Raw genomic sequence first — 19810 nt, 5'->3', positions numbered from 1 at the left:
GTCAGTAATGCAAACACATTCAGCATCACTAAGGCTGTTTGCCCTTGCTGGAGTGTAGGCAGTCACCCAGGTTACAAATGGTGCTGGTCTGAAAAAGCAGTTTGGACATGTGCTTTTTAAAAAATCTGAAAAGTGGATTCATAATGTGTCAGTCTGTAAAAGTGTTTATCACTTGCCAAAAAAAAGAGCAGTAAGTGTGCTTTCAAATTGGCAAAGAAATTTCGTTTAAGGGCCTAATGTGAAAACATGACTCTGTGTGCAAATAGGAATTACAGGCAGAGATTTATTGCGTATTGCTCTGGTGATTTCACAGTTGCATTAGATGAAAAGGGGGAGCCATTTTTTGGTGCAGAAGCAGACTCTTAGCACACAGCCAGCTGCTTACCATGTGGAATCATGCACAGTATTCACAAGCGAGTGGGGTTTGAGGTTTCAGTCAGTAATGCAAATACATTCAGCATCACTAAGGCTGGTTGCCCTTGCTGGAGTGTAGGCAGTCACCCAGGTTACAAATGGTGCTGGTCTGAAAAAGCAGTTTGGACATGTGCTTTTTAAAAAATCTGAAAAGTGGATTCATAATGTGTCAGTCTGTAAAAGTGATTATCACTTGCCAAAAAAAAGAGCAGTAAGTGTGCTTTCAAATTGGCAAAGAAATTTCGTTTTGTGACTAATGTGAAAACATGACTCTGTGTGCAAATAGGAATTACAGGCTGAGATTTATTGCGTATTGCTCTGGTGATTTCACAGTTGCATTAGATGGAAAGGGGGAGCCATTTTTTGGTGCAGAAGCAGACTCTTAGCACACAGCCAGCTGCTTACCATGTGGAATCATGCACAGTATTCACAAGCGAGTGGGGTTTGAGGTTTCAGTCAGTAATGCAAATACATTCAGCATCACTAAGGCTGGTTGCCCTTGCTGGAGTGTAGGCAGTCACCCAGGTTACAAATGGTGCTGGTCTGAAAAAGCAGTTTGGACATGTGCTTTTTAAAAAATCTGAAAAGTGGATTCATAATGTGTCAGTCTGTAAAAGTGTTTATCACTTGCCAAAAAAAAGAGCAGTAAGTGTGCTTTCAAATTGGCAAAGAAATTTCGTTTAAGGCCTAATGTGAAAACATGACTCTGTGTGCAAATAGGAATTACAGGCAGAGATTTATTGCGTATTGCTCTGGTGATTTCACAGTTGCATTAGATGGAAAGGGGGAGCCATTTTTTGGTGCAGAAGCAGACTCTTAGCACACACCCAGCTGCTTACCATGTGGAATCATGGACAGTATTCACAAGCGAGTGGGGTTTGAGGTTTCAGTCAGTAATGCAAATACATTCAGCATCACTAAGGCTGTTTGCCCTTGCTGGAGTGTAGGCAGTCACCCAGGTTACAAATGGTGCTGGTCTGAAAAAGCAGTTTGGACATGTGCTTTTTAAAAAATCTGAAAAGTGGATTCATAATGTGTCAGTCTGTAAAAGTGTTTATCACTTGCCAAAAAAAAGAGCAGTAAGTGTGCTTTCAAATTGGCAAAGAAATTTCGTTTTGTGACTAATGTGAAAACATGACTCTGTGTGCAAATAGGAATTACAGGCAGAGATTTATTGCGTATTGCTCTGGTGATTTCACAGTTGCATTAGATGGAAAGGGGGAGCCATTTTTTGGTGCAGAAGCAGACTCTTAGCACACAGCCAGCTGCTTACCATGTGGAATCATGTACAGTATTCACAAGCGAGTGGGGTTTGAGGTTTCAGTCAGTAATGCAAATACATTCAGCATCACTAAGGCTGGTTGCCCTTGCTGGAGTGTAGGCAGTCACCCAGGTTACAAATGGTGCTGGTCTGAAAAAGCAGTTTGGACATGTGCTTTTTAAAAAATCTGAAAAGTGGATTCATAATGTGTCAGTCTGTAAAAATGTTTATCACTTGCAAAAAAAAAGAGCAGTAAGTGTGCTTTCAAATTGGCAAAGAAATTTCGTTTTGTGACTAATGTGAAAACATGACTCTGTGTGCAAATAGGAATTACAGGCAGAGATTTATTGCGTATTGCTCTGGTGATTTCACAGTTGCATTAGATGGAAAGGGGGAGCCATTTTTTGGTGCAGAAGCAGACTCTTAGCACACAGCCAGCTGCTTACCATGTGGAATCATGCACAGTATTCACAAGCGAGTGGGGTTTGAGGTTTCAGTCAGTAATGCAAATACATTCAGCATCACTAAGGCTGGTTGCCCTTGCTGGAGTGTAGGCAGTCACCCAGGTTACAAATGGTGCTGGTCTGAAAAAGCAGTTTGGACATGTGCTTTTTAAAAAATCTGAAAAGTGGATTCATAATGTGTCAGTCTGTAAAAGTGTTTATCACTTGCCAAAAAAAAGAGCAGTAAGTGTGCTTTCAAATTGGCAAAGAAATTTCGTTTTGTGACTTATGTGAAAACATGACTGTGTGCAAATAGGAATTACAGGCAGAGATTTATTGCGTATTGCTCTGGTGATTTCACAGTTGCATTAGATGGAAAGGGGGAGCCATTTTTTGGTGCAGAAGCAGACTCTTAGCACACACCCAGCTGCTTACCATGTGGAATCATGCACAGTATTCACAAGCGAGTGGGGTTTGAGGTTTCAGTCAGTAATGCAAACACATTCAGCATCACTAAGGCTGTTTGCCCTTGCTGGAGTGTAGGCAGTCACCCAGGTTACAAATGGTGCTGGTCTGAAAAAGCAGTTTGGACATGTGCTTTTTAAAAAATCTGAAAAGTGGATTCATAATGTGTCAGTCTGTAAAAAGTGTTTATCACTTGCCAAAAAAAAGAGCAGTAAGTGTGCTTTCAAATTGGCAAAGAAATTTCGTTTAAGGGCCTAATGTGAAAACATGACTCTGTGTGCAAATAGGAATTACAGGCAGAGATTTATTGCGTATTGCTCTGGTGATTTCACAATTGCATTAGATGGAAAGGGGGAGCCATTTTTTGGTGCAGAAGCAGACTCTTAGCACACAGCCAGCTGCTTACCATGTGGAATCATGCACAGTATTCACAAGCTAGTGGGGTTTGAGGTTTCAGTCAGTAATGCAAATACATTCAGCATCACTAAGGCTGGTTGCCCTTGCTGGAGTGTAGGCAGTCACCCAGGTTACAAATGGTGCTGGTCTGAAAAAGCAGTTTGGACATGTGCTTTTTAAAAAATCTGAAAAGTGGATTCATAATGTGTCAGTCTGTAAAAGTGTTTATCACTTGCCAAAAAAAAGAGCAGTAAGTGTGCTTTCAAATTGGCAAAGAAATTTCGTTTTGTGACTTATGTGAAAACATGACTCTGTGTGCAAATAGGAATTACAGGCAGAGATTTATTGCGTATTGCTCTGGTGATTTCACAGTTGCATTAGATGGAAAGGGGGAGCCATTTTTTGGTGCAGAAGCAGACTCTTAGCACACACCCAGCTGCTTACCATGTGGAATCATGCACAGTATTCACAAGCGAGTGGGGTTTGAGGTTTCAGTCAGTAATGCAAACACATTCAGCATCACTAAGGCTGTTTGCCCTTGCTGGAGTGTAGGCAGTCACCCAGGTTACAAATGGTGCTGGTCTGAAAAAGCAGTTTGGACATGTGCTTTTTAAAAAATCTGAAAAGTGGATTCATAATGTGTCAGTCTGTAAAAGTGTTTATCACTTGCCAAAAAAAAGAGCAGTAAGTGTGCTTTCAAATTGGCAAAGAAATTTCGTTTAAGGGCCTAATGTGAAAACATGACTCTGTGTGCAAATAGGAATTACAGGCAGAGATTTATTGCGTATTGCTCTGGTGATTTCACAGTTGCATTAGATGAAAAGGGGGAGCCATTTTTTGGTGCAGAAGCAGACTCTTAGCACACAGCCAGCTGCTTACCATGTGGAATCATGCACAGTATTCACAAGCGAGTGGGGTTTGAGGTTTCAGTCAGTAATGCAAATACATTCAGCATCACTAAGGCTGGTTGCCCTTGCTGGAGTGTAGGCAGTCACCCAGGTTACAAATGGTGCTGGTCTGAAAAAGCAGTTTGGACATGTGCTTTTTAAAAAATCTGAAAAGTGGATTCATAATGTGTCAGTCTGTAAAAGTGATTATCACTTGCCAAAAAAAAGAGCAGTAAGTGTGCTTTCAAATTGGCAAAGAAATTTCGTTTTGTGACTAATGTGAAAACATGACTCTGTGTGCAAATAGGAATTACAGGCTGAGATTTATTGCGTATTGCTCTGGTGATTTCACAGTTGCATTAGATGGAAAGGGGGAGCCATTTTTTGGTGCAGAAGCAGACTCTTAGCACACAGCCAGCTGCTTACCATGTGGAATCATGCACAGTATTCACAAGCGAGTGGGGTTTGAGGTTTCAGTCAGTAATGCAAATACATTCAGCATCACTAAGGCTGGTTGCCCTTGCTGGAGTGTAGGCAGTCACCCAGGTTACAAATGGTGCTGGTCTGAAAAAGCAGTTTGGACATGTGCTTTTTAAAAAATCTGAAAAGTGGATTCATAATGTGTCAGTCTGTAAAAGTGTTTATCACTTGCCAAAAAAAAGAGCAGTAAGTGTGCTTTCAAATTGGCAAAGAAATTTCGTTTAAGGCCTAATGTGAAAACATGACTCTGTGTGCAAATAGGAATTACAGGCAGAGATTTATTGCGTATTGCTCTGGTGATTTCACAGTTGCATTAGATGGAAAGGGGGAGCCATTTTTTGGTGCAGAAGCAGACTCTTAGCACACACCCAGCTGCTTACCATGTGGAATCATGGACAGTATTCACAAGCGAGTGGGGTTTGAGGTTTCAGTCAGTAATGCAAATACATTCAGCATCACTAAGGCTGTTTGCCCTTGCTGGAGTGTAGGCAGTCACCCAGGTTACAAATGGTGCTGGTCTGAAAAAGCAGTTTGGACATGTGCTTTTTAAAAAATCTGAAAAGTGGATTCATAATGTGTCAGTCTGTAAAAGTGTTTATCACTTGCCAAAAAAAAGAGCAGTAAGTGTGCTTTCAAATTGGCAAAGAAATTTCGTTTTGTGACTAATGTGAAAACATGACTCTGTGTGCAAATAGGAATTACAGGCAGAGATTTATTGCGTATTGCTCTGGTGATTTCACAGTTGCATTAGAAGGAAAGGGAGAGCCGTTTTTTGGTGCAGAAGCAGACTCTTAGCACACACCCAGCTGCTTACCATGTGGAATCATGGACAGTATTCACAAGCGAGTGGGGTTTGAGGTTTCAGTCAGTAATGCAAATACATTCAGCATCACTAAGGCTGTTTGCCCTTGCTGGAGTGTAGGCAGTCACCCAGGTTACAAATGGTGCTGGTCTGAAAAAGCAGTTTGGACATGTGCTTTTTAAAAAATCTGAAAAGTGGATTCATAATGTGTCAGTCTGTAAAAGTGTTTATCACTTGCCAAAAAAAAGAGCAGTAAGTGTGCTTTCAAATTGGCAAAGAAATTTCGTTTTGTGACTAATGTGAAAACATGACTCTGTGTGCAAATAGGAATTACAGGCAGAGATTTATTGCGTATTGCTCTGGTGATTTCACAGTTGCATTAGAAGGAAAGGGGGAGCCATTTTTTGGTGCAGAAGCAGACTCTTAGCACACACCCAGCTGCTTACCATGTGGAATCATGCACAGTATTCACAAGCGAGTGGGGTTTAAGGTTTCAGTCAGTAATGCAAATACATTCAGCATCACTAAGGCTGGTTGCCCTTGCTGGAGTGTAGGCAGTCACCCAGGTTACAAATGGTGATGGTCTGAAAAAGCAGTTTGGACATGTGCTTTTTAAAAAATCTGAAAAGTGGATTCATAATGTGTCAGTCTGTAAAAGTGATTATCACTTGCCAAAAAAAAGAGCAGTAAGTGTGCTTTCAAATTGTCAAAGAAATTTCGTTTTGTGACTAATGTGAAAACATGACTCTGTGTGCAAATAGGAATTACAGGCAGAGATTTATTGCGTATTGCTCTGGTGATTTCACAGTTGCATTAGATGGAAAGGGGGAGCCATTTTTTGGTGCAGAAGCAGACTCTTAGCACACACCCAGCTGCTTACCATGTGGAATCATGCACAGTATTCACAAGCGAGTGGGGTTTGAGGTTTCAGTCAGTAATGCAAATACATTCAGCATCACTAAGGCTGGTTGCCCTTGCTAGAGTGTAGGCAGTCACCCAGGTTACAAATCGTGCTGGTCTGAAAAAGCAGTTTGGACATGTGCTTTTTAAAAAATCTGAAAAGTGGATTCATAATGTGTCAGTCTGTAAAAGTGATTATCACTTGCCAAAAAAAAGAGTAGTAAGTGTGCTTTCAAATTGGCAAAGAAATTTCGTTTTGTGACTAATGTGAAAACAAATGTAGTAATATATTTAAATAAAATAAAGGAATTTTTTTTTAGTTTTTTTCAGGTATTGCTGAAGAGCAGTGAACAAAATTTAAGATGCCTACAAAATCCAGAGTAAAAAAAGACCACAAAAAAAACCTATATTTGATGACAACTGGAGGACCTAAGTTAGTTGAAGATGCTCATGTTGGGAAAAAGAAAAAATCTTCTGGTAAGCAGACAAAAATTTTTCTAAAGAACATATTCAAAAAAAGGAAAAATGTACAAAATGTCTGTACTGGAAAGAATGATTTCAATCGAAAAGGACAGGAAAAAATTGAGAATTTAGTTAATGCAAATATACCTTCTGCAACTAAAAAGATTAACTTACACAGAAAAACAGCGTTTAAAGAGATACGTAGAAAAATGTTTCAGAGAAGAGTTATGTCCAATTTGATAAAGGATGTGAAGAAATATAAGCAAAAGGCTAAGTTTAATAAGAGAAAAAAAGAAATTGAAGCCATTGCAGCAAAGGCATTAGAATTAAAAAGGAAACTATTCATTTTAATTTTGAATAGGATGCGTACATTAGACAAAATGGTTAATGTACTGAAATCACATAGCAAAAGGAAAAGAGTAGTGAACAGAACAAACTTTTCTAAAGTGTTTTTAGGAAAATGGATGCATAGTTCAAGTAGTGAACCTTTTTTTAATGAAGAGAGTTATTTTCAAAGTAATAGTTTGCTGCATGCAGTTGACACCAGAGGTCGTGCTTATGAAGTGAAAAATGGTTGCATAATGGAGAAGGAGATAATGGTTCCAAGAGATGAGGTACAAGTGATGGCGGATGAGGCTATGGGGAGACGTCCTAAAGCCCCAGTGTACACTTGGAATTGTAGTAGTATTTGCACTGTGCGTCAGGAATCTATTGATAAATTTCGTGAGTTTCTAAGAGAATATAGTAAAAAAAGTGTAAAACAGAAGATTAAGGTGCTTCAAATTTTGGATCCATGCAGAGTGAGAGAGAATACTGGTTTGCAGGGTCATTCTCTGGCTTGTCTATCTAGAAAAGTGTGTAATAGTGTTTTCCATCATTTTAGGATGCTGGCTGTTCATCATACTGAAATGAGAAAGTTTGTGAGACCGTTGTATTTTGCTAAAAGTCCAGCAATAAAGTTAGATGAATTGAATAGGGCTCTGTTCCGTGGAACGGTATCAGATGTAGAGAAGGTTGTTGATGAAATTCAGTTTTGTTACTTTGGTCCTGAACAAAACAGTGCAGAGAAGGACACAGTAAATGAGGAAGAAGTGGAAGAGAATGTAGAACCTTCTGTAAGCAAGACATTTAATGATCACATAACAAAATTTGCAATAATCTCTAATGAAAGACCAAATATTACTTGTATTTGTTGCCGCAGAACTCATTATAGAAAACAAACCAGGTATGTTGATCTCTACAGAAAGAGTGAAAATGAAGATAATTATAAGTGGAAGGATTTTGCCACATATATATTTCTTGAAAATTGTTTTGAATTGGGTGAAGTTCAGCGTATTTGTAAATACTGTTACAACAAGTTAGAGGAAAATAGAATGCCGACCAGAGCTGTACATAATAATTTAGAATTGGATGCTATTCCTGCTGAACTTTCTGAATTAAATACATATGAGTCTATACTCATTCAATGTGTTCATCCATTCCAGACCATAGTACGTATGGAGCCCAAAACTGGTAAATTACCTCCTTCAGATTTACTGAGAGGTTTAAAAGGTAGAGTGGTGTATTTGCCCTTGGATTTGAAAAAAAATATGGAAACTATTGATGCGGATACTTTGGAAACTGAACCATTAATTATTCTGGTTAATGGTGTACCTACAAAGAATAAGAAGATTTGGCAGGAGCTGGTAGATGTACGGAAAGTACAAAGAGCAAATTTGTATTTGAAAAGGAATAACAAATGGTATGAATCAATTTATATAGAAGAAGAAGAAGAAGAAGAAGATTTACAAGAAGACACAGAAACACCAACTGGACAAATTGAAAAAGTGGACAAGTCAAAGGAAGAAGAAATTTAGGAACATTTTAGCATACATCCTCTTCATTCAAAAGAAGTTATGGGAGACAATATTGATCTATTTCAGATGAAGAAAGCAAAAGGAACTCCCGTGAGTGTATGGGAGGAGAGCTTGGAAGCTCGATGTTTTCCCCAGTTGTTTCCTAAAGGAAAAGGAGGACGATACGATGAACGTCCGGAACAGATTCCAGCTTCTGAGTATCGGACTACAAGACTATATGCAGAAGATCCCAGATTTCGACAAAGTATTCCTTATTTGTTCCATCTTTTATTTGAAAGCGACTTGTCTGCATTGTCTTATGCAGTAAATCACATTTTAAAAAGTGGAGTACATTTGCAAAATGTGTCTGCTAAGGATTTTATGGAGAAAGTGCAGCACCGAGATGATCATTTGGAAACACAACTGATCAATCTGATGGCTTGTCAGCGTGGGACAAATGAATATTGGTACCGACGCCATGGTGAATTAAAATGCATGTTACGGAATTTAGGAACACCAACATGGTTCGTTACCCTAAGCTGTGCGGAGTACGCTTGGGATGATTTACTGGATTTTCTACGAGAGGCAAATTCAAACATTAAAAACATCGAATACAAGACAGCAGGAGAACTGTGATCATTGGATCCGGTTAATGTTTGCAGATATTTCAATCATAGATTTGAGGCTATGATGTCCTTCATCTGCAATAAAAAAAATCCACCTCTAGGAGAAGTAGTGGATTTCTTTTGGAGAAAAGAGTACCAGGCAAGAGGTGCTCCTCATATTCATATGCTGTTGTGGATCAAGGATGCCCCAAAGTTTGGAACAGATACTGATGAAGCAGTGTTATCTTACATTGAAGAATATGCAACATGTGCTATACCAAAAAGCACAGAAGAGAAAAAGTTAAAGGAGCAAGTTTTACGTTTCCAAAGTCATCGGTGTGGAAAATACTGTCGACGGAAATACAAGAGCAAAGATAAATACTACACTAAATGTCGATTTGGATTTCCTAGACCTGTTCTTTCAAATGGAAGAGTTAACAGTTTTATGTCATCTGTGAGACATACTATCACAAGAAAATCACCTAAGAATACCTACAACCTTAAAAGAAAAGAAGAATCAAAAAATATAAATGACTACAACCCAGTGATTTTATCCATGTGGAACGCTAACATGGATATACAGTATGTAGCTGACAATTCCATTGCTGTTGCTCGATATGTAACGTCTTACATTACGAAATCAGAAAAAACAGAATTGAAGGAAATGTGGGAAGAGATTTCTCACGAGAAAACTGTCAGTAAGAAGCTGTACAGTTTCAGTTTGAAGATGTTATCGCATCGAGAAATTGGATCCTACGAATGTTCAGATAGGTTATCTTCTGCAAGTCTCTACTCGAAATCAAGAAGAATAATTTGGGCAAGTTTAGGCCTTGCAGCAATGAGAAATCGGGTACTGAAATCTGTTGGAGAAATTGAATATTTGGCCGAGAATGACCCAGAAAGTACAGATATTTTGAAATCAAACATGTTGGACACATATTATCCCAAGAGAAGTCATCATCTGGAGAACATGTGTCTCTATGAAGTGCTGCAGAACTACATTTATTCACGGAAAGCCGCAGAAGACATCAACAATGGAAAATATAAAGTCATTGGTGAGGAAGGATGTTTGGTGAAGCAAACAAAAGGAAGTTTGATAAATCACCGGAAGCTGAGTTGCGACACTACTGACAAAAAGGAATTTTACTACTTGGCTCTTTTACAGCTGTTTAAACCATGGCGTACAGAGGATGAACTACTGGGAGAATTTCAAAGCTATGAAGATTCTTTTAATGCTTGCAAAGACAGCATACAATGCAATACATTCACAACTTATCTGCAAATGTTAAATGAAGAAATTGAACAGGAAACTACAATTGCAGCAGAAATAGCTAGAGACAGTTCTCAGGACAGCCAAAGTTCAGGAACACTCAGTCAAGATCCCCTAGGACAACCAATCGTTGAAAATGAAGCATCAATAGCCATGAATGAAGTGGAAACGGCTATGAATCAAGCTCAAGGAGAATTTATAGACTTACAAAATTTGGAAAGACAACTGAACGAAGAGCAGCAACAAATTTATGAAGAGATCAGAAAAAAAATTGATCACGGATTTCTACATGAAAAAAAAGAGTGCTCATGCACATCATTTCATCCAATCAGGATGTATGTAAGCGGACAAGCTGGAACTGGAAAAAGTTTCCTACAGCAAAAAACGGATTCTACTTTGTCTTGTGTGGTTACTGCTCCAACTGGGTTAGCAGCATATAACATAAAAGGAATCACTTTACATCGTTTGCTAATGTTACCAGTGGAGCATGAGAACAAAATACAATACAACAAGCTAACTGGAGAAGCATGCTTGGAAGTTTCAAGAGTATTGAAGAAGATGCAAGTTCTCATTATTGATGAGGTGAGCATGGTATCAAACTTAATGCTTGCCTTTGTGCATTTAAGAATGCAGCAAATTCTGAAGACAGACTATGACGTGTTATTTGGAGGAAAACACGTCATAGTTTTTGGAGATCTTTTGCAACTTACTCCAGTTAAAGGACAACCAGTGTTTAATACTGTGACACATGAAGACACGAAGAAGTCATTGGGAAGCAACGGTAATACAAATATTTGGTCCTTCTTTGAGTACAAGGAACTTACTACTAATATGAGGCAAGCAAACGATGAAGAATATGGAAGTATTCTGAAAGATATCAGAATTGGACTACTCACTGAAGCTGGCAAAAAAGCATTACAGAGTCGGCTGCTACATAATTTATTTCCAAAGGAAGAAATAGTTGCAGAGAAGATATACAAGAACATTGCAGAAAACAAAAGTGTCATCTGCTTAATGCCAACTCTACGTGAATGCTCAATATTCAATGAGGAGCTTTTGAAATTGGAAAAGGAAGATATCAGGAAATTGGAAGCAGTGGACAAAATTGAGGATGGAAGAATTACTGTCACATTAACAGGCACACTGAAAAATAAATTGGATTCACTAGAGAAGAACATTTCCAAAACAGCTGGATTAGAAAAAAATCTATATGTTTGCATGAACTGTAGAGTATTTTTAAGGAGAAATTTGGATGTTGAAAAAGGTTTAGTTAATGGAGCTATGGGAAGAGTTGTGGGTTTTATTAATTATCAGAAAAAAGATGGAATTGAATGTTTAAAAATAAAATTTGATCAGATAGAAGAAGTTAAAGACATTTGTCGTTGTTCAGTTCGTTTCATGCTTGTGAAAGACTTATATGTACGTAGGAAGCAGTTTCCGTTTTCGCTAGCATATGCTGTAACTATTCACAAGTCTCAAGGATTGACTGTAGATTGTGCATTTGTGAACATTGGTTCAACTGTGTTCAAAGAAGGTATGGCATATGTTGCTTTGTCACGAGTGAAAACATTATCAGGTTTATTCATGATAGACTTTGATGATTCAAAAGTTATTGCTGATACAAATTGTGTAAAGGAGTATAATAGATTAAGAAGAAGCTATGCTCCTCATTTAGGTCAGTATCCTGTGTTGGAGAAACGTGTAGGTTCTCGTAAAAGGAGAAATGAGAATATCTGTAATGAAGATGTAAAGAGGAGGAAAAAAGTGATGTAATTGCAAGCAAAAAGAATAAGGAAAATGAAGAACAGGTTGTAGGATGTTATTTTGAAAATAGCTCTGGTGTCAACTACTACGCAAACGTAGTGCTGAATGTTGCATTTTATCTGGAAAGTTTGCAAGAGCAGATAATAGTAAATCAGGGAAAAAGATTCTGTTCTGTGCTGAGTCTCCTTTTTGAAAAGCTGAGTAATGATAAAACTCAAATAGAAAGTGCTACTGAAATTAGAAAACTTTTAGATGTATGTTCAGGACGAACACAGTTTTCTCAAAATGTACAGCAAGACGCACAGGAATTCTTGATTTATTTTCTTCAGGTACTGGAAGAAGAAGGGGTTCCCATTGAAAATGTATTTGGTCTCTCTTATAAATGGGAACATAGTTGTGAAAACTGTTATAATATATGTGGCTCTAATGTTGATTCTGAAAGGTTTATTTATTTAACATTGCCAGAGAGTAAAACAGTCACTTTTGCTAAATTAGTTAAAGATGCTAATCATAGCATGCAATGCGGTGAGTGTAAATCTGACATGTTTTCAACATTAATTTTAAAGGAATACAGACAGTATGTAATTTTAATGATGCAACAATGTAGAGCTGATGGTTCAAAATTGGATACTTTAATAAAGAAGTTTACAGGACAGCAATTATCAATTTCAGGAAAAACTTTTGTAACAGTTGCAATAATTTTCCATGATGGACCTACTGTAACTTCTGGTCATTACACAGTTTATCTTAAATGTGAAAAAGGCTGGACACTGTGTAATGATTCCCAATTGATTTTTAAGCAACGTTTGCCTTTTGATTTAGCAAATTCCTATCTAATCTTCCTGAAACCTACATTTTAGAGAGATTTGGCAACATCTGGACAAAACAATTTTACCATTTTATTGGATTACCATTTGGAATTTACAAATAAAAAGATTTAACAAATTATCATTTGGCCTAATGGAAAGGTAACCAATTGTAATGTGGAATTTTTCCATTTTTTAAGGAAACTTTGGAAAACCAAAAATTTAGAAAAAATCGGTAACATCTGCACAATTTAAATTTTGGAATGTTATTGGATTGCCATTGGAAATTTTTTCAAAAAAGATTTTTAAAATTACTATTTGGCCATGCGGAAAGGTAAACAATTCTATTGTGGACTTATTTAATTATTAATTAATCTTTCGGAAACCAAAATGTTACAGAGAATCGGTGACATCTGTACAATTTAAACTTTAGATTTTTATTGGATTACCATTGGAAATTTAACAAAAAAAGAATTTTAAAATTACTATTTGGCCTAAAGGAAATGGAACCCGATGTATTGTGGAGTTATTTGAGATATATTATTGTGATTATACTTCTGAAACAAAAATATCAGACGGTATTTTAAAGAAATAAGTATTGATATTAGATGATATTTTTTAAGAATATTATGCATTTCTATAAAGTTATGTTTATGCAAAAAGAGATTGTGGGCTTTTTTAAAACAATCTTTGAGATTGTTAATTTTTTTTTTGCCTGCTGTTAAATGATGAATGCAATTGCTTTCACAATTTATAGTGAAATGCAATATTTTCTGAAAACAGCAAAAAAAAGGCAAAAATATTTTTTGAAAAATATGTAAATATGTGTACTGTATTATAAAATGTTTTATTAAATATTAATACTTTTTTCTTTTTTTTCAGATTGAGATAGAACATTTTCGAAAACTAGAACCCTTTTTAAAGCAATAAAAAAAAAATTTAAATGAATAAATCTTTTTTTGAGTGGGTATGGTAAGTCAATAATATCATGGTCCCTTTTTTCCACTTCTCTACAATCACATTTTCAGTTTTTAATTGTAGTCTCTCAAGGACCTTGTAATGTGATAATTGATTTTTAGTGTTTTTAAAAAAAAAAAAAAAAAAAATTTTAAAAAACATATATAAAAAAAAGATGAAAGGTAAGGTTGGCTCTTAAAAGAGCCGTTGTGTTCATGCAGGGACAGAGGAAAGAAAGATTGGGAATATTAGATGGTACGACAAGTGTGCTGATCTATTTTACAGTTCACTAGGGAAATACTGGTCTCCCTATAAGTAATTAGATCATGACAAGTGGCGCACCGTACTTCAACCCTCGCAAACCGAGGGTTAATTTCCAGAGGACCAGAAAAAGGAGATGCTCCCCCCACAGATGAAGGGCTCACCTGACCTGCAGAAGAAGGACTCGGCCCTGCAGATGATGGTCCAGGCTGAGCTGCTGTGGATGTGCTTGGTTGATTTACTGAAGGGTTACCTTCAGTAAGTCGAGCATGTGTCCTTCTGTGTACATCCTTAAGGTGTCTCATCATGGTGTGATTCCCAAAGGAATACTTCCTGTCAGGATTCCCTCTTGAAAGTACACGCTTACACAGCTTACAAGTCACTATGGGTGCATTTACCTTTTGCTGGCCTTCTGGAAAAGTAAAATACTCCCATACGTAAGAGGTCTTTTGTTTCCTCGCTCTCTGCCTCAAGGTAGTGCTGCTAGCCTCACTCTCAGAAGAGCTCTGCTGTTCTGCCATCGTATCACAAAGACAACCCAGCTCCTTCTCCTAAGGGATCACAAGCAGAAATGAGGGGAATGGGTGTGGTGTAGGAGAGTTCTAGAACTGAAAGTAGTTTCAACCAATCAAAAGTTGTGTTTCATGATCACATGACCCACCGTACGCTTACGGTGCGCTTACGGCAAAAGTACGCATGCGTGTAAAAAAGACACGCGCTCGCGCGCATGCGCATAACAGTCACTCCCCAACACTTCCGCGTAACGTGCGCGTGTAGCGTACACGCGTACGCGCCCCACGCGGAGTATGCGCGGCTACGCAAATTGCGTAACTATACGCAAACAGCGTAGATAAATTACGGACATTGCGTAAACCGTACGCTTACCGTAAGCTTACCGTACGCGCACTAAAAAAAAAAAAAAAAAAGGAAAAAATGTATTGCTAATAAATTTTACCTGTTTATTTTATAAAAAATGTAAAATAAAAACATATTGTAGAATTTTAAAAATTTAACCATAGTCTTTAAAAAAGGATAGAAAATTAAAATTAAAATATGTAAAAAAATAATAATAATTAGCATTTAAAAAACCTTGCAAATTCACTGAAAAAACCATGGGTTTCACACACGTTATAGTTAGGAATTAGCATTTAAAAAACCTTTGAAATTCACTGAAAAAACCATGGGTTTCACACACGTTATAGTTAGGAATTAGCATTTAAAAAACCTTAGAAATTCAATGAAAAAACCAAAGGTTTCACACATGTTATAGTTAGCTGGACATTTCACTCGTAAAAAACCATTGAAATTCCCCCGTTATAGTTAGTTCAGCTAACTATAACTCGCGCGCCCGCAATGCACTACTGATGACGTCACATATTACATCACTCATGACATGGTCAGTGACATCACTCATGACATCACTGATGACATCTCAAATGACATCACTGATGACATCATCCTTGTGACAGAGTGGTAGACCTCCTCTCACCCTAATATAACCTTTGATACACACATTTAAAAATAGAGACTGAAATTTTTTTAAAAAATGGACATACAAATAACAGTTACAACAACCTATTCAGTAATTCTAAGATCCACATACACATCCACTCATCCACCAACAATCCTATACAGTCACTCATACATGTACTCACACATCATATGTACTCATACACCTAAACATCCTGTAACACAATGCCACTCATTCATAGAGTTACTCACACATAGTCACTCATGCTAATAAAGAATCAAACATCCATTTACCTGCATATACAGTTATACACACACCACCACACTTACTTTTACAGAAACTTACACATACTTAGTCTTTTAAACAATCACTTATAGAAACACATACGTATTCATACAGGCACTCTTCCAATCTCTCACTCGCACATATACTTACTTATATACACCAATAGTCATATATACTAGTTTAAAAAATATGTAGTTACTCATAAAGACACTATTGAGACAGTCATTCACTCACTAACACACCCATACACACACTCATCCACCCATACGGTCCTACACACATGCTATCTTCAACACATACAAACAGTGAGTCACTCATTCATGCACCTATGCACTACATAATAACCCCCACCGAACCATGAAGACACTCAGACACTCATACTGATACTCAAAAAACCAACTAATAACCTATATAGACACTCATGTAGCTACTCACCAACCCATGCAGCCACTTATATACAAAGTGAGAGACTGATACAGGTATTTACACATTTAAACATTACTCACTTAGCCATGTATTCATAAAGATACAGTTAATCAGTCAGTTACACAATCAATTTTTAAAAAACAAATCATCAATTTAGACACTTATATACTCATTTATTCTTCCATCGACCTTGAGATATACATATATTAAACTTTTTTAATTTTCAGAAAAACACACATTCACTGGATGATGTCATCAGTGATGTCATTTGAGATGTCATCAGTGATGTCATGAGTGATGTCACTGACCATGTCATGAGTGATGTAATATGTGACGTCATCAGTAGTGCATTGCGGGCGCGCGAGTTATAGTTAGCTGAACTAACTATAACGGGGGAATTTCAATGGTTTTTTACGAGTGAAATGTCCAGCTAACTATAACATGTGTGAAACCTTTGGTTTTTTCATTGAATTTCTAAGGTTTTTTAAATGCTAATTCCTAACTATAACGTGTGTGAAACCCATGGTTTTTTCAGTGAATATATATATATATATATATATATATTACCTACTGGCGGTCGCCAGTAGGTAGTTATAGTTAGGACCACGTTTCCATAGGAAAACCTCAACATTCTATTTTGAATAACTTTGGCGCCGGTCGACGAATCCTCGCGAATTTCTCAAAATAGGTGGGGCGCTACGCTCCGCTCCTACCCTGAAAGTCTCGGGGGGATTCGTCAAGCGGGGGCTGAGATAAAAGGGGGGTCCCAAAACACGTTTTTCCCATGCATTTTTCCATAGGACCTTTAGAACGAGCTACAGCCCGAACGGCTGAACAGAATTACTAGAAATTTGGCAGAGAGGTAGTCCCTAGGTCAAGGAAGTGCCTTTTGTAGGTTTGGTGTAAATCTGTTCAGTAGATTCTGAGAAAATAGCCTTTAAATCAATATATATATCTGAGCCCGCTTACGGTACGCTTACCGTACGCTTACCGTACGCTTACCGTACGCTTACCGCAAGCTTACGGTGGCGTGCGCGAGCGCGATTCTGATTGGCTCTTAGATCTTAGTAAACATTCGAATCGGCCGAAACCAGGAAGCGGCGTCCGCCATTTTGTCTCTCGCACTGAGTGTTGTTTATCAAACATGATGGCCAAAAACATGTTACGGGGCTGTTTTGACAACTCCCTCCCACATAGTCATGTTGAGGGAGTCCCCAAACATCCCCCAAGAGCAAAAACGGTTTTATTTTTTTTTCGGCAATTTCGCGGGGTACGCTTACCGTACGCTTACCGTACGCTTACCGTAAGCTTACCGTACGCTTACGGTAAAAAAATAAAAATAAAAAAAACACTATCCACACTTACCCCACCCCCTGTGCTTTTGGTGGCCGCAGGCAACCAAATGTGCAGGGCTTATTAATAGAGAAAAAAAACGTAATTTTGGCAACATGAAATTATAAAATCGAAATAAAAAAAACACTATCCACATTGACCTCACCCCCTGTGCTTTTGGTGGCCGAAGGCCACCAAATGTACAGGGCTTATTAAAGTTGATAAAAACCGTGCACGGAACGAACTGCGTTAAGTGGGCGCGCACGCCACAAATGGCGTAAAGTAACTTAGCATTTAAAAAACCGTACAAATTCACTGAAAAAACCATAGGTTTCACACACGTTATAGTTAGGAAATAGCATTTAAAAAACCTTGCTAATTCACTGAAAAAACCATAGGTTTCACACATGTTATAGTTAGCTGGACATTTTACTGATAAAAAACCAATGAAATTCCCCCGTTATAGTTACTGTAGGCAACTATAACTCACGCGACCGTAATCCTCTGCTGATGACATATGTGTCTTTATGAAAAAAAAATATTTGTAATATATGTATAGCTAAAATTTAATGGAAGAAGATATGGGCAAATAAGTGTCTAAATACAGTATTAGCATCAGCAGAGGATTACGGTCGCGTGAGTTATAGTTGCCTACAGTAACTATAACGGGGGAATTTCATTGGTTTTTTATCAGTAAAATGTCCAGCTAACTATAACATGTGTGAAACCTATGGTTTTTTCAGTGAATTAGCAAGGTTTTTTAAATGCTATTTCCTAACTATAACGTGTGTGAAACCTATGGTTTTTTCAGTGAATATATATATATTCACATAAAGGTTGCTCGAACAGTGAAGCGCCTCACACGACGTTTTGTTTCAACCTTTATTCATCAGAAGGCAGCAGGAGATTACAGCGAACTCAATCCCTGCACAGTCTTTTCAGAGCCTCATGCCAGACGCGTTTCTGGAGCAGTTCTCCCTTTATCAATGGCAGGCTAATGGAGGAGGTAGACAGCTGCTGTTGCATCTCGTGCAGTTTTAAAGTTCGTAATCCCGCCCCAATGGGCGTATTCATAGCGTGCATTCTGGTCAATGTGGTCTTCAGGTAAGTGACATTCTTACGCGGTAGCAGCTGTGACTCATACCTTCCAAAATGTAAAATCCTTCAAGTTGCTGGATAATCGTAACGCCGCATCTCTTGCTTTTTTCATGCCTTCCTATTCGGCAACGTCGTTCTAACAGGTATTCCCGACGTGAGAATGACCAGACCTGCTCTGTCAGCAGAGGGGCAGCTTCGTGGCCAGAGCAGGCCACTGAATATTCACATAAAGGTTGCTCGAACAGTGAAGCGCCTCACACGACGTTTTGTTTCAACCTTTATTCATCAGAAGGCAGCAGGAGATTACAGCGAACTCAATCCCTGCACAGTCTTTTCAGAGCCTCATGCCAGACGCGTTTCTGGAGCAGTTCTCCCTTTATCAATGGCAGGCTAATGGAGGAGGTAGACAGCTGCTGTTGCATCTCGTGCAGTTTTAAAGTTCGTAATCCCGCCCCAATGGGCGTACTCATAGCGTGCATTCTGGTCAATGTGGTCTTCAGGTAAGTGACATTCTTACGCGGTAGCAGCTGTGACTCATACCTTCCAAAATGTGAAATCCTTCAAGTTGCTGGATAATCGTAACGCCGCATCTCTTGCTTTTTTCATGCCTTCCGATTCGGCAACGTCGTTCTTACAGGTATTCCCGACGTGAGAATGACCAGACCTGCTCTGTCAGCAGAGGGGCAGCTTCGTGGCCAGAGCAGGCCACTGAATATTCACATAAAGGTTGCTCGAACAGTGAAGCGCCTCACACGACGTTTTGTTTCAACCTTTATTCATCAGAAGGCAGCAGGAGATTACAGCGAACTCAATCCCTGCACAGTCTTTTCAGAGCCTCATGCCAGACGCGTTTCTGGAGCAGTTCTCCCTTTATCAATGGCAGGCTAATGGAGGAGGTAGACAGCTGCTGTTGCATCTCGTGCAGTTTTAAAGTTCGTAATCCCGCCCCAATGGGCGTATTCATAGCGTGCATTCTGGTCAATGTGGTCTTCAGGTAAGTGACATTCTTACGCGGTAGCAGCTGTGACTCATACCTTCCAAAATGTAAAATCCTTCAAGTTGCTGGATAATCGTAACGCCGCATCTCTTGCTTTTTTCATGCCTTCCGATTCGGCAACGTCGTTCTTACAGGTATTCCCGACGTGAGAATGACCAGACCTGCTCTGTCAGCAGAGGGGCAGCTTCGTGGC

This window comes from Triturus cristatus, chromosome 2_2, assembly GCF_964204655.1.
Source record: "Triturus cristatus chromosome 2_2, aTriCri1.1, whole genome shotgun sequence".
Lineage (NCBI taxonomy): Eukaryota > Metazoa > Chordata > Amphibia > Caudata > Salamandridae > Triturus > Triturus cristatus.
This window is presented reverse-complemented; position numbering follows the sequence as displayed.